Raw genomic sequence first — 13,708 nt, 5'->3', positions numbered from 1 at the left:
GGGTAGAGTCCAGGGCGAAACACAGCTGACAAAGGAGAAGTCCAGCCAAATCACAGACAAGGTAGCACAGACGTGTGGTCATCAGTGCTGGGCCTGGCACCACCCCAGCCACCCGGGCCAGTCCCCCAGGGCCTGCCTCCCGCACGGGGATCGCGCTGGGTTCACTGTCTGACGTCACCTCTGGGTTCCCACCTTCCAGCTCTGGTTCCCATCGCCCAGCTTAGCTGAGGCGGATCTGAAAGGGTCAGACCCCTGGGATCTCAGCAGTGTGGCTGTACGGTCAGCCCCAGGGAAGGGCCCATCGGAAAGGCCAAGGGGTCCGGGAGGGAGCAACTGGGTGATGACTTCAGTGGGCAGCCAGCCCAGCGGCTCAGGATACTCGCCCACCCCTCTCTGCCACGTCGTGCGCCCGGCTCTTCCCAGAGCGCACTTCATCTGGGAGTCTCCTGCTCCCTGTTGTCTCCTACTGATGCCTGGGGAGCGCTCTGTTTCCACTTGTTCAGTGAGCAGGACGTTGACACTCTGTCAAAGTTACTATTTTGCCAGCTGCTTCTTACCCATGTTTCCTGAAATATTGGTCTGCCCAAATCACAGCTCCACGTCGGAACTCACTCTGATTTATGGCTGTTTGCTGCTTTCCTCTGCACCCATTTCTACTGATATATTTGCTCTACTGATATATCTGCTACACACAGAGGAGTTCGTTCACATTTGTTTAATTTGGGGTTTGTCTTCCTCTTATCAGCCTGTACCAAACAGTGCCAGTATTTGCTCCCCCGGAGTGTAACTTCTATCCTGGGTATGTCATCCCCTTATCCACTCCCTGCTGGCACTCCCAGATTCTTCCCGAGCTCCCTTTCACTCTGGAATTTGTCATTTTTCTCAGCTACTAAAACGCGACTGCGTCCCCTGATGTTGAGACTGTCTGCTCCATCCCAGAACACACTGCTGTGTTGCATGGGCGTCACTCTTCACCCCATGGCCATTCTGTCTGGTGACTTTTAATCACTCATGCACACGTGCTCCATCACTCGCTCAGTCCTGTCCAACTCTTTGTGACCCCATGAACTGCAGCCCGCCTCAGTCCTGGATTCTCCAGGCAGCAATACTGGAGTGGGTTGCCACTTCCACCTCCAGGGGATCTTCCTGACCCAGGATCAAACCCATGTCTCCTGCATTGGCAGATAGATTTCTTTACCACTGAGCCACCAGAGAAGCCCTTCAATATGTGTGAGGAAAGGCATTCAGATTCCCCAACCCTGATTCTCTCTCTGTAAAAACTGTCTTCTACGTGCTGGCAAGCATGGCAATCACAATCTTCCACCCAGGGAGCTGTGACTGTTGACCGGGTTTATGCAGGAGAAACTGAGACCCAGCAGGGAGGAACAACCTGCCTAGGGACCACTGCAGGATTGAAAGGAAGGGTCACCACACCAGACTGGGGGTCTGCAGGCCAGGAAGGCAGGCATGTAGGGCGCCTGCCCTGGCTCAGGCCTTGAAGGGGACCTGCAGCCCCTGGTATCAGCAGGAAGGGTGTGAGAATGGAGCCAGGCTACTAAGCCTATGCATCTGAGGTCAGCGAAGGGCCTGCCCGGGGAGAGGGCCGTAGGCTCAACTGCAGACACCTCTAACAGGACAGGGCAGGCATGTCATGTAAAGAAAGACCAGAATGACATGACAGGGGAACAGCAGCCAGTGGTGACCCAGGTCAGGTTGCATCCCGGGCACACCTGTGCCAGGAGCTCAGGGACTGCATGATGAGGCCGCAGGCCATGGCTCTGGGCCAAAGAGGGTCTGGGGCCTCTTCCGCCAGAAATGAGAGTGAGAGTACCCCTACTCCGCCCCTGCTGTGGGGATCACTGTTAAGATTCAGTGGGTTCTGAGGGTGTTTAGCACAAGCCCCGGGCCCACCGGACAACCCGGAGCTCTGCTCTCCTAGCTGCGGGTGGCCCCTGGGAGGGCTGGAGAAGCTGCAGAAACCAGGTCTCCCACAGGCCAGGGGGACCACAGGGATCCCAGGGCTTGGTGATGAGCAGGTGGCAGGCAGGGCTCCTGTGTGCAAGGGGATACCCTGCCCCCATCCATCCCGGGGCCGTGGACCTAGAAGTGCCCCTCACCCAGAGCATCCTGTGTGATGGTCGTTCCCCAGGGGTGACGGCTGGGCACCAGGGCCTGGACCTTGTGGGTGGCCAGCAGGCCCTGGGCCAAGTCTCAGAGGCAAGGCCATCCAGCGAAGCTGTGACTTCGGTCCCCCTCACTGCAGCCCTCCCTGGGTGCCCCCCACACCCCGTGAGTCTGAGCAGGATGTGACACGCCACCTGGTCCCCTGAGGTTGACCAGAAGCCGGGACTCTTGGTGACACTGGGCCGGCCATGCCGTTTGTGTCCAGCCCAGTGATGGTAACCCCCAGCCCCATCCGGCTTCTCCAGGGGGTTCGCTTGGCCTCTCCAGGGATGGGGGTGACAGCTGCTCTGGTGGTATCTGCGAGTGCCTGGGCCCAGTGGGGTCTCCCGGGAGGGGTGCAGCGGGACAAACACAGGCTTGCTCCTTTATATGCCTTCCCGCTTGGAGCTTTTTATCCCAACAAGCAGGGTGACTTCCATGATTAAAAAACTATTTTGAGGGACTTCCCTGGTGCCCACAGAGGCCACGGAAAGGGGTGAAAGTGGGGCACGAATGGGTGAATCAAGGAGGCCAAGGCTGGGTGACACTTGTCTTTTATGGTAATGTCTTCGTATCAATTGCCCTTTTTTATAATGAGTCGCCATCATTTTTTGCAAAAGTAAGCATGTCATAAAATAGCTGTGTAGCTTATACTGTGCTGTGTAATAATCAGGGCGGGTCAAAGATGGACATGTGGGCCCCTGGCCGGCCCCTCACCAGCTCCCTGCACCCCAGGTTCACCAGGGCTCTGTGGAGGTTGGTTCGGTCAGGGTGCAGGCACGGGCCTGGGCTGTCTCCGGGTCACTGTTCAAGGTCCCCAGCTCTTGTCTGGATCCATCCCCGTGCACAGTCAGCAGTTCTACTCCAGCTGGGCCAGGAGCCCAACCACCACAGGGCATGCAGGCCCAGGTGAACAGCGCCCCAGGTTCCAGCCCGCTGGCACCGCTGCCCCAGGTTCCCACGGGGGAGGTGCAGGGACTTGGGCCCCCAGCGGGTCCCTGCACGCCCCAGCTGCGGCTGCCGGTGCCTTAGCCCAGCATTGATTTTCCCTTCCTGCTCCTGCCACACTTTGAAGTTGGTCCCAGCTGTGCATACCTCCACATGGTCCGCATGCTGACCTTGGCCTCCCTGCCCCCGGCAGAGCGCACAGTCCTCCTGTGAAATGTGCCACCTCCTGGAGAGGCCAGCGCGCAACCCAGGGCACAGACAACCCAGCCCTTGACGGTCCACGCAGACACTGTGTTGCAGAGAGTGGCACACGGGCGTCCCCTCCTCAATTACTGTGTAAACACGCATGAGGGAGATGGGGGGCCACAGGAGCAGAGAGCTGTGTGCTCTGTCTGCTCTAGGGAGGCTGCAGGGACACAGGAGGCTCTGGGGGCTGGCTGCCTTCCTCCTCCAGGGCACAGAGTGGGGAACAAGGTGCCCACCCCAGGTGAGCCCAGCAAGCTTCCCAGGGCCTAGGACAGAGCAGGCTGCAGGGCTCGGTGGGCAGGCTCCACCTCCAGGCCATAAGGATGTCAGCTGGGGGGTCCTGGTGAGGACAGGGGCCCAGAGGTCCAGGATGGCTGATGAGAAATGCAACACAGACACATACACACATTTACACACACACACACACACACACACATGCATGCATACACATACACTCATACACACACACATTTATACACACATACACATGCATATACACACATACTCATACACACACACATTTACAAACACATACACACATGCTGATACACATACACACATTTACACACACATGCACACATATACATACACATACACACAAGCACACACACACAATACTAAAACAGAGTCCTGAGGCGCCCCCACCTCTGCCTTAGTCCCCTTCCCACAGTCCAGGAGCCTCTGTCTAGACCACCCAGGCCTTACTCTCAGCCCCTCAGAGTACTTCACAGGTTTCGAACAAGCTGGTTTCCTTTCCTTTTAACATGTTTCATTTATTTAGTTTTGGCAGTGCCGGGTCTCCATTGCTGTGCAGGCTTTGCTCTAGTTGGGGTGAGCGGGGCTGCCCTTCTTTGCAGAGTCCAGGCTTCTCATTGCAGAAGCTTTCCTGATTGTGGAGCACAGGCTGTAGGGCACGCAGCCTTCAGTAGCTGTGGCAGGCAGGAACCCTGGAGTGATAGCCGTTCCCTTCTCCAGGGGACCTGCCCAACCCAGGGATCGAACCACGGTCTCCTCTGCACTTCAGGCAGGTTCTTTACCGTCTGAGCCACCAGGGAAGCCTGAAGCCTGGCCCTTGCACCTCCTGGTTTGTTTTCTTGGGGTCCAGGCCCTTTGAGCCTGCAGGGGAGCCGAGGGCCAGAGCTGGCCAGCAGAGGGCAGCAGAGGCCGTGGAGCTGCCTTACAGACAGCCCACCCCACTTACAAACGAACAGAGCCCCTGGCCAGCCCACGCACGACCCCTTCCCCGCACAGAGCAGAGGCCATCTGCCTGGTCCAGCCAGCTGGCTGGCAGGGTCACCCCCAGACCTCCCATCCCATCACTGAGTTTCCTCGCTGCATTCACCAGCTCTGTGCCTGTCTGTGCCCCGTTTCACAATGCCCACTCATCCAGGTACAGAGGCCTGAGGTCTCCAGTGGGCACAGGACAGGGGGACACAGCTCCCAGCCTCGGAGGGAGGGGCAGAGGCTGTGCCTGGGGAGAGTCCGGCCACACGGAGTCTGGCGGGGAGGTGGCATTGAGGCCTGGGCAGCACTGAGGGCTCCTGGCCTGAGCTTGGGCTCCCTGGCTCCCAGACCTCACCTTGCTGCCCCTCGTCTCTGCAGGGGAGCTGATGTAGGATTGGAGTGTCAGACCGATGTAGTGGGAGGACGTCCTCGGTGGGGCTGGCGGGGGTCTGTGGGAACCGACGGGCAGGTGGAAGCTCCCAGCTCTTTCTCTGAGTGCTGGGAGCAGTTGGGGCCTATCTGGGCGGGAGCCCTGCAGGGGAGGGCAGTGGGCACAGCCCAAGGTGGTCTGGGAGGGGGTCGCAGTTTGAGGAGCACAGTCCTCCAGGCCCCCTGAGCTGGAGCGTCCCCCTTCAGAATAGGCAGGGTCCCCTGGGGAGAAGGAGCCGTGAGCTGGCCACCAGACTGCACAGCCCACCCAGACCCACCCGCGCCCCCTCCCTTTCTGCGCGGTCCTGCCTGGCTCCCAGGGGCCCTCACTTCCCTGTCCCTGGGCTCAGACCCCAGACTTGACACTTGGATCTTCCCCAAACTGACCCAGAGGTCATGCTGCTGCTGCTGCTGCTGCTAAGTCACTTCAGTCGTGTCCAACTCTGTGCGACCCCATAGACAGCAGAGATCATGGGGAGACCCAAACCAGTGCCACAGGGAAAGCGGCAGCCCAGCTTAAGGGGAGTGATGTGAGGGGTGAGAGGGGTGTGAGGGGCGTGTGAGGGGTGTGAGAGGGTGTGAGGGATATGAGGGGGTGTGGGGGGTGTTTTGGGTGTGAGATGGTGTGAGGGGTGTAAGGGGTGTGAGGGGTGTGAGGGGGGTTTGAGGGGTGTGAGTGGTGTGGGGGGTGTGAGGAGGTGTGAGGGGTGTGAGGGGGTGAGTGGGGTTTGTGAGGGGTGTGATGGGTGTTTGAGGGGTGTGAGGGGGTGTGAGGGGTGTGAGGGGATGTGAGGAGGTGTGATGAGTGTGTGAAGGGTGTGAAGAGGTGTGAGAGGTGTGATGGGTGTGTGAAGGGTGTGAAGAGGTGTGAGAGGTGTGATGGGTGTGTGAGGGGTGTGAGGGGTATGAGGGGTGTGAGTTCCCTGAGGCTGGAGCAGCGCTCACAGAAGTGTGGGGTGTGGAGCTGGTGAAACCTCACGTCTGGCATGTGGGGCTCAGCAGGGACACCTGGGCACAGGGCAGCCCGCCCAGACCTGGTTGGAGGGGGCCCGGATGTTTTTAAAAGTGCAGAGAAACCGCTGCTTCCTGGGGGTGGTTTCTGGGCGGCCCCCAAGTCTCTGGGTCAGTATCTCCCTGGCCCATGTCCCTTGCATGTGGCCGCTCAGGGATGGGTGTGAGCGCTGAGGGACACTCGGGGCAGGTGGGGCCGGCAGCTGGAAGCAGGGCGTGGACATGGGTGCAGCGAAAGCAGGCAGGACGCACCTCACGTTGGAGGGGGCGAGCGCCAGTGGCCGGGGGCGGGGTTGAGGGGGTCTCTGGGGGGCTCCCGGCGTCCCACCCACCCTAGATTCTCCCGGCTCTGCCCTGCCTCTGGGCCTTCGCTCCTGGGCGGGCCCATCCCAGTCTCCTTCTCTGAGAGGACCTTAGGTGGCAACTGAGTTCGGCCACATTGCCACATTCCCTGCGCCTGTTCTAGTGAGCACGCCCTGCAGACTGGGGTGCCAGGGACGGCGGGGCTCCCTCCGCCCCTGGGCCTCTGGGCGGCTTCTCAGGCTGGGTGTGCGCTGGACGCTCGCTGCGGCCCTTCCCGTGACTGATTTACCCCCCGTGACTGATTGCTCTGCTCTCTGGGATGGGCCAGGGGGCCTGGGGCTGTGCGGGCTGGTGCTGGCCGCGGGGCACGGGGCACAGCCTCCAGAGCTTGGCCGGGCCCGGCTGGGAGCAGCCCCGCTCCCCGCACTCTGTCCTCATAAATGAAAGGCCCCTTCTCCCAGCCTCGCGCCACCACAGCCCCGCAGCCAGCTCACCCAGCCCTTTGTGCCCACACGTTGCCATGGAGATGGGATTCAAAGCCCTGGCACTTCAAGGCTTTCCCTCCTGTCCCGGCGGGCCGCTGGGGGAAGCCGGGATGCTGGCAGCTCGTGCCGCCTCCTCTCCGTCCCGTGAAACGCCGGGCTCAGCCACAACTGGCTCCTGCTGCTTCTCTCAGGATCTTATTCAGAGCCGGGGACACTGAGGCCTGGCAGCCTCGGCTCCTGCAGCCTCTCTGCAGCCCAGGAGGCGCTGGGCACATGGGCACCGCAGGGCTGTGCGCAGTGGAGTGGACGCGCCCTCCTCACTCCCGGGAAAACTGCGTGTGCACAGGGCACAGCTGTGGAGCCTACAGAGCCCATGAGGCTCAGGCCCCTGCACGCCCACAGCAGGCACGGCACGGGGCCCCTGATCCCAGACCAAATGCCTCCGCCCCGGTCTGCAGGTCCACTGTGCAGGCCTGAGTCCAAGTCACCCCACTCACGGTGTCTCAGGGTCTTTCTCCACGCCCTAAATACCACTCACACTTCATCTCCCCAGAGTCTACCCTCTAATCATCTCCTCAGACTCATGCAACTGCAGACGTCCACAACAGAACTTCCCGGTTGCAGCCACTGCCTTCCCGACCCCTGGCACGGTGCGGAGGGCTGACCCTTTGGGGTGTCACCCACTCTCTGTGGCCCTCGGGGGCATCTGGGACAACCTCGAGGTTCAATGGTCCCCTCCGCCTGATGGAAGCAGCCATCGGCCCTCAGACACCTGTCCCCAGATGTCAGGATGGGGGGCTGGGCTCTTTGGGGGCCTCATGACTTAGGAGAAGACCCTGCCCCTGTGTCCCAATCCAGGCAGTCTGGAGAGGTCGACCCAGCAGGGACCTCACTGGCCGCCCCACGCCCCACAGCAGGCTGGCTGGTGAGGGCCTTCGCTGGAGTTTACGGTTGGGGGACGGGAGCCAGGCTGCTCCCCAGGCCCCATGGGGCTATGCTCTGTATCCGCCGTCCCTGGCCTGGACGCCCCGGGCCCATGGTAGCCCTCACCCTCACAGGGAGCGCTGAGGGGGTCACGGTCCCAGCCCCTAGAGCAGGCGACGGGTGTGAACACAAAGCACGGAGGGCATGTAGGCTGGGACCCCGTGACAGGGCCCAGTTCCCAGGCAGCCCTCCCTCCATGTTTAATGGGAAACTCCTGCGAGCAGGCACTGCCTTCTGCAAAGAGCCTGGGGGGCTCTGGTTTCCCTTGTCATGACCAGGCGATGCCGTCACAGAACCCAGGAGATGCCCGCGTGGGGTCTGGTGCACGTGCAGACCCAGTCTCAGCAGAGAAGGGGCCTAGCCACCTCCGGGGGCTGCCCACTGTGCCCCAGGTCCCCAGACGGGGGCTTCTGGTGGTTGTGGGCACCATGGGGCCGGGTCAGGGCTCCAGGCTCCAGGAGAGCCCCGTGTGAGGCCTCCCGCTGTGGAAGGAGAGGGGGGCGGAGGCTGGGACTGACAGAGCCTCCGGTATGTTGGGTCCTAGGGGCTGGCTCACAGTGGTCAGTAACAGAGCTGGGCCCTCAGCCTCTCATCACTCCTGGAGATAAGCACACAGACATCGCCTGGTTTGAGCTTTTGGGCACCCAGGCCCAGCAGAGGGAAAGCTTACTGCAGCAGAGCCCTGCTGGCCCTCCTCCAGCAGGTGGACATGGCCGGGCAAGCCCCAGTGAGCACAGGCGACCTCCTCGACCCCCTGGAGATTCGCAGGAGCCACCCAGCCCCTGTTCTGTCGCAGGAGCCCCAGCCTGGCAACGAGGCCGCCGCTCAGCGAGGGAAGGACAGAGCTCCGGGGCCGTGGGGCGGGCAGGGGTCACCCAGCGCTCCCTGTTTTCTGCAGAAGAGACTGAAGGAGCCCACACCCCCACAGGAGGTGGGGGCGGACCCAGCCCACGGCCCAACCCTCTGGGAGCTCAAAAGAGGCCAAGCCGGGCTGGGTGCTAAGTGCAGAGTGAGACCCATCGCCAGGCCCAATGGTGTGGCATGGGGGGTCACGCCCACCGGGCCTCCCCCCGCCCGGAAGAGCAGTCCAGAGGGTGCTGGGGGGGCGTGAGGAGGGGGTGGCATTGGTTAGGAGAGGGCAGTACGGCGCTGGGCCCAGCAGGGAGGAAACAGGTAGTCCGGGAGGGAAGGCCCACCCGCTCCCTCGTATAGACCCCCACACATCTTTTTCTAAAAACATTATTCGTTTATTTTTGGTTGTGCTGGGTCTTCGTTGCTGCATGGGCTTTCTCTCCTCTCTACTTGCAGAGCACAGGTTTCTCAGTGCGGTGCTTCTCTGGCTGCAAACACGGGCCGTGAGGCACGCAGGCTTCAGCGGCTGTGACTCCTGGGTGCTACAGCGCATGCTCAGTAGCTCTGACTCCCAGGCTTAGCTGCACCAAGGCACGTGGGGTCTTCCTGGACCAGGGATCAAACCCATGTCCCCGGCACTGGCAAGTGGGCTCTCCACCACTGAGCCACCAGGGGAGCCCCCCATCTCTTCTTCTTCTTTTTTCAAATAAACTTTAAAATTCTAGAACAGTCTTTACATTTACAGAAGAACCGAGAGCAGAACACAGGGCGCTCCCACGCGGAGCCCCCCGGCTTCCCCTGCCGTTAGCAGTCTACTTAGGGCGTGTGATCAGTGAACCAACATCGACACGTCACTGTTACCAACTGTAGCCTGTACTCCTTCTTTCCTCGGTTTTTTACCTGATGTCCTTTACTCACTGAAGGAACTGCCTCTGAGTCCCTGAAACTCCTCAAGAACAAAGGGATACAGAGGTGTGGTTCATCAGCTGGGCCCCCAACCCACCGGGCATCGGGGGCTTGAGGGAGTCAGGCCTGGTGGGGCAGAGACGGTGACCCCCGCCCGCTCACCGGGCTGTGGGCTCCCCCTCCTCACTTCCTGTGCACGTGGGCGCCCTCCTGGGCCTCAGTCCCCCATCTGCAGACCTGGGCCAGGCTGCGGCCACGTCTGCACCATGATCAGCACCCGACGCATGTGCGGCTGTGATCCACGCTCCTGGGGCTGGACTCTCCTTCCCGGGAGCCCGGTCCCCCACACGGGGTCTCCGCATCCTGGGGCCTGGGTGGGGCACAGCCTGCTCCCCAAGGGGTACACAGGAGGAGCTTCTGACTGGGCAGCTGAGCAGCCTCTGCAGGCGTCTCCCCCAGTTCTCAGCCCCTTCCCGCTGCCATCCCGCCTCCATCAGCCTCCACTGAAAGGATGACCTTCTCCCCCCTAAAGGCTCTGCCAGGCCAAGACAAGCTGGTGAGAGATGGACAAGGGAGACCATGCTCGGCTGCAGTGAGAGCAGGTCCCGCCCAGCTTCTGCTCCCCGAAGCACAGCCCCAGGGGCTGCCCAGCGGTCCGGCGGGTCAAGCACCCCCTCACTCTTCATGGGCACCAAGTTGGTCCCTGAGGACAGGACAGTCAGCCTTAGCCGCCCCAGCCCAGCACTCAGGAGCAGCCACCTGCCTCTTCCAGGCAGCGCTCCTAAATTACCCACCTCTTCTCCAAATGAGACTGTTGTCTCCTTACCTCCCACGGATAGCCCCACGCGGCACCCGCAAAGTCAGGGACCCCGCCAGGGAGGCCGCTCCCCCCACATCCCTCCTGCCTGCCCCTCGCTTGTTAATTGCACCTCCTAAGAAGTTGGTGTCACTGCATCTCAGCAACAGGGGCCTGAAGCTGGAAGGCAAGGGCCTGACTGGGGACACGCAGCCAGCGGATGGGAGCCCAGAGTCTGCTGGCCCATGACCAGTGGGCCTGGCTTGGATGTGACGCAGCGGTGTGGGCAAAGTCAACAGGACCCCCGGGGATGGGTGGTGGCCCTCCTGGGGGTGCTGGGAGCGCAGGGCCTCCATGCCCCTGTCAGTCTGGCCCTGTGGCTGAGAAGTGGGACCGCGGGGCGACAGCCTAGGGCAGGTCTTGCTAGCCCCACGCCAGCGAGGACACGGGCAGATGGCGGGGCACCTGGTGCGGGCACCACATGGCTGGGCACCAGGAGAGCCCCTGCCTGCTGCCCGCCACAGCTGGGGCGGAGGGCATTTGGGCTATTTGCAAATAACGATTTATTTTCTGTTGTCACTGGATCTCCAACCTGAGATGTGGATAAAAGGGGCCCAGGAGTGTGTGTCCCTCTCCGTCTCCAAGCATCTGACGGCCCAGCCCCACCTGAGGCTGACTCCTTCACCTCGTCACCCCCAGCCCTCTATGCAGGCGTGCCCTCTCTCACAGGACTTCCCCTGTAGCTCAGTAGGTAAAGAATCTGCCTGCAGTGCAGGAGACCCAGGTTCGATCCCTGGGTCAGGAAGATCCCCTGGAGAAGGGAATGGCAACCCACTCCAGTATTCTTGCCTGGAGAATCCCATGGACAGAGGGGCCTGGTGGGCTGCAGTCCACGGGGTCAAGAAAGTCCGACATGACTTAGCAACTAAAGCACCACCACCTCTCACAACATGAGTCCCTGAGCCTTAATGCGCTCTGTTGCCCCGTCAGAGGGTCAGGAGACGGCATCTCACTGTCATTTTTTTTTTTTTTTTAATTTTTGGCCACACCATGTGGCATCTGGGACAAAGTACATGGGATCTTAGTTCCCTGACCAGGGATTGAACCCACAGCCCCTGCATTGGATCACCAGGGTCGCTTATCCCGCCATAATTTACATTTGTATGTTTCTTATTTTGAGTCAGCTTGAGCCTGTTTTGATGGACTCATTTCATATCTTGGTCTTTTTTCTCTTGAGTTGTTGGTCTTTTCGTCATTGATGGGTGAGAATTCTTTGAATGTAGCAGAAAGTGTCTTTTTGTGAGGTGAGTCGCAGATATTCCCACAGTATGCTGTTTATCTTTTTATCTTGTGCCCCCCACTCACTGCCAAGCATCTGCCTTTTATTTTTATGAGGTTGGATATATCCATCTCTGGTTTTTGTATAGTTCCTAGAATGATTCAATTTACAGGTTTTTTTCCTTCTTCTTGTAGTAGTTTTATGGGTTTTATACTTTTTAAAGCTGTAGTCCATTTGGAACTTATTTTAGTATCAGGAGTGGGGTAGGGAATCCAAACATATCCCCCAAATGTCTGTTTAGTTGTCCTAAAATGATGTATTTGTTATATATTTTGAATTATTTATTGGATAATCCGTTTCTCCTCCTGGATTTCACCTGCTCCCGTCTCACATTCGCACTGAAGCCTCTTTCTGGGCTTTCTCTCCCATCATCTGACTGTCCATGGGTTGTGTTAATTACTGTGGTTCTAGAGTATATTTTGGGATCCCACATGGCCCGTCTCCCTCAGTATGCTTATTTTAAAATTTTTTCCAGGGTTTCTTTGCTTGCTCAGAATTACTTTGGCAAGGCCTCCTGATTTACCCAGAGAACCACCAGTCGGCACTCCAGCGGGGGCCCCCCCGACGCACCCCCGCGCTGGGCCACCGCCCCTGACTTGCGCCCGCGGCCCCGCCCCCGGCCCGCCCTCGCGCAGAGTGCGCAGGCGCGGCGCTGTCCAGCGTGCTGGACCGTGATTCGGCCCCTGCCCCTGGGGAGTGGAGCGTGCGGAGGGCGCGGCCCGGGCGCAGTACCTTTCCGGGTGTCTTCTCCTGTCTGTGGGAAGGGACACGGTTCTGGCTGAGCCAGGAAGCTCTGCGGGCCCAGGCGTGGCCCCGTGCTCACATGCAGAGCCGCCCACCCTGTAGGACAGGCTAGAGAGACCCAGTGGCCGGAGCAGGTGGGCGGCACTAGGCAGTGGTGTCCGGGGGGGCGAGGAGCCGGGCCCGGGGCTGGTGGCTCTGGCCACTCTGCTGACTAGTCATTCCGGAGGGGGCCGGCAGCGGGGCAGAGAGGCTGCAGCCAGGGGGCCCTCGGACAGACCCTGCAGCCTGGAGCCCGTGCGCTGACTAGAGCCTCCCAGAAACCCCACCCTTAGGCGAGTCAGGAGTGGCAGCCCGAGCCCGAGGCCCAGGACCTGGGCAGCAGATGGCTCCGTAGCAGGGTCTCCCCTCACCTGCGCTCAGCGGTCCCCCAGGGCCAGGCTCAGTTCCCAGAGTGTCTGACCTGGGACAGCCTCCCCCCTGGGAGGAACCAGCCCCCTGACCGGGAAGGCTGCACCTGGATAGGTGAGGGGCAGAGGCCCGGAGCAGGGGCTGGGCTGGGGAGGGAAGACCCTGTGCATCCTGATGCAGGCTGGGAGAAGCGCCTCTGCGGCTGGCAGCAAACCTCGGCCAGCCTGGCCTGTCAGCAGGAATCCTGGCTAAAAATACCCCGGTCTCAGAGGCCTGCCTGCTGCTGCAGCCGCCTTGGAGCCCCCTCCTCAAGCCAGACATTGCACACATGCCCTTCAGCCCTGGGGGAAGGCGGGCAATAGGACCTGCTGAACAGATGAGGAAGCTCGGAACTGCACCTGGCGAGTCCCAGGCAGGACCCTAGTCTCCAGGACTGGCCACTGAGGCCTCTATCACTTGAAGGCAACGTCTGGCCCCTGTCCTGTTCCCTGCTTGTGACCCTGGGCAGGGGGCAGGGGGCAAGGTGAGGCTCCCTCCAGAATAGGCTGGGGTGTGGGGCATGGCCCTCTGTCCGGAGGCTCCAGGGTGAAGAGCCGTTTGCCAGGGGCAGAGCCTCGGGACCTCAGGCTGAGCCCCCCAGCAGGGTGTCGGGGCAGTGGGTGAATCCCAAGCTGGCTCTGCTTCAGCTGCCCACTCCATTGGACGTCAGTCCCTGTGGGCTTCTGGGTGACCCTTCCGTACATAAGTGACCCCAGGACAAGGCTTTCCCCCTGGAGCTCAGCCTCCCAATCTGTATCCTGTGAGAGTGAGAGGACCTGAGTCTGGAGACACTTAAGGGTATCTGGAGTGGGCCTTCAGTGTGTTTGTTGA

The sequence above is a fragment of the Bos javanicus genome, chromosome 17, assembly GCF_032452875.1.
Source record: "Bos javanicus breed banteng chromosome 17, ARS-OSU_banteng_1.0, whole genome shotgun sequence".
Lineage (NCBI taxonomy): Eukaryota > Metazoa > Chordata > Mammalia > Artiodactyla > Bovidae > Bos > Bos javanicus.
This window is presented reverse-complemented; position numbering follows the sequence as displayed.